Genomic DNA, 2,500 nt, shown 5'->3' on the forward strand with positions numbered 1-2,500 from the left:
ATCTGGTGTTCTTATTAGACGTAAGAGGAAGATCTTTTATATTCGTTGTGCGCACACTTCTTTGCCAGTATACATTCTGTGAAGCTTTAAAGAGCGTGGTACGGTTATCGACTGCTATTTCCAGCAAACATGGATCCCTTCTCGTGCCACTGTTTTCTAGTTATTATTATTCCTTTACGGTGCTTTATCTAGCGGGAAAATAATACTATTGTATTGCAATAATATTTATAATTTATATCTATCTATCTATCTATCTATCTATCTATCTATCTATCGAGATTTGAATAATTTACATTGGGAATCTACTTAGTTCTTGTATGTCCTGACTTTTATCTAATTATTCCTTAATGCTTGATATTAAGATGCCACTAACAAGCTTTTTTTTTAGTGGCAACCTTTCTCAACCTTTCTTTTTGAAAAATAACCTAGTCTCATTACTGTTTCCTGCTGTTATCTTTAGGAATCTACCATGTAAAGCCTTCTCTCACCAGTCAGATAACTTTTGTTCTTTTTTCAGGTCTTTAACTTCATTTTGCTTTTTGGTTTATGTATGTTCTACTGTGACTCTACCAGCTCTTAAAAAAAACCTTTCTTCATTATTAACTACATAAGAGGCTATATCTATTCTAGCTAACGCCACGAAGTCTTCTGCCGATATTAACGATCTTCTACCGTTCTTTTTAGGTAAGTATAATCTTGCTATTCCTGCTGCTGGGTGAAATCCTCCATTCATATTGAATTCCTTCCTAGTTCTTCTGTTCAGCTTTACTAATTAAGATTTTATCCCATCTACAAAACCTCCTGAGTATCTATGTAACGACACAGCCCAAGGATTTGCAACCTTCAATATATTCCGACCATAAGCTTTCATTTCATTAGGTTCTTCACCCTTCTGATGTACTCCTAAATTTTCGTTTTCATTTCTACAGTTAGTATTCTATCAGATTCTAATACTCCTAGATTCTTATAAATCTCTCCTTTCAGTGATTTTAACGTCTGGCTATCTGGTAATTGGATGCCTTCACTGTTGACTACTTGTCCTTTTTTCATGAGTAATTTTTCACAATTATCTATGTCAAATTCTATGCATGTATTCTTGCTGAAGAGTCTTACATTTTGTATTAAGGAATCTATCTCTTTTTCATTCTTACTAAAAAGCTTCAGATCATCCAGGTGGAGCAAATGGTTAATTTTTCCTTTACTATTTCTGAAATGATACCTTGCCTTTGTTTTCCGTAATACTAAACTGCGGTGGATTAAGCACAAAACAAATATTAATGGGCATAACGAGTCTGCTTGGAAAATTCCTCCTTTGATATTAACGTTCCCTAATGCTGTGTCACCTGAGTAAAGTTCTACTTTACATCTCTTCATGCTAAAGCTAATTAATTCTCTTCTGTTGTCTGCAATACTGAATATACTCAAACATTCACTTATCCATGAGTCTGGGATCATGTCATAGGCCTTTTTATAATCTTTCCATACTATTGCTAATTTTTTCTTTCCTAGATTTTACGTCATTTAGAACTGCTTTGTCTCTGTATAATAGATCATGCGTTCCTCTAGCCTTCTTCCTGCAACCTTTCTGTTCTTCTGGTAGTAAATTCTGGCTGTCAAGATGCTCGTAAATGCTTTCTGAAAGCATTCCTCTTAGCAGCTAATGGTAAGCAAGTGATTGGTCTATAATTGCTAGCTATATTACCCTTTTTTTGGTCTATAATCGCTAGCTATATTACCCTTGCTTTCATAATGTTCTCCCTCTCGTCATCCAATCTAATATTATTCCTTCATTAAGGCAATCCTGAAGTTGCTCTCTCAGTCTTCCATACAAGCTACTTCCCTCACTTTCTTTAATCATACTGCATTTTCATTATGATTGGCCGACTTATCCTATTGTCATCATCATCACCATCATCATCATCATCGTCATCATCATCATCATCATCATCATCGTCATTATTATTGTTGCTGTTGTTGTCGTCGTCATCATCATCATCATTATCATTATCATTATTATTATTATTATTATTATTATTATTGAGTGAGAGAGGAATGCATGCCATCGAAGTGACACTGGGGTAAAATATATGAAGCCCAATATACCCGTCAAGATTACCCGCTTGATAGGGATATGCCAAGCACATATATCACAGCCATATGTGCGTGACATGATGCCCTATACAAACAGTCCATAACCTTACAGGTGGGGCCCAGGTAGAATTTTCTTCAGCTCCAGTAGCCCATCCAACTCAAAAGATCCCTGAATAAGGTTTGTTTAGGAAGGTTGAACGAAGCACCCATGTTTCCATAAGTGAATTATTCAAACAGCAAATAATTCCTCTCAACACATGGCTATGATGCTCACCCACTACTTCTGCTCGTGATCAGAGACGCATATTTCGTCAGCCACCAAGGGACATGCTCAACTGGTTGAGGTCAAACAACTGATAAGCAAATCTGTGGTATTGAGCAGAATATTTGCTGTAGCCAAGCCGTGAGA

Source organism: Octopus bimaculoides, chromosome 2, assembly GCF_046866305.1.
Source record: "Octopus bimaculoides isolate indiv1 chromosome 2, ASM4686630v1, whole genome shotgun sequence".
NCBI lineage: Eukaryota > Metazoa > Mollusca > Cephalopoda > Octopoda > Octopodidae > Octopus > Octopus bimaculoides.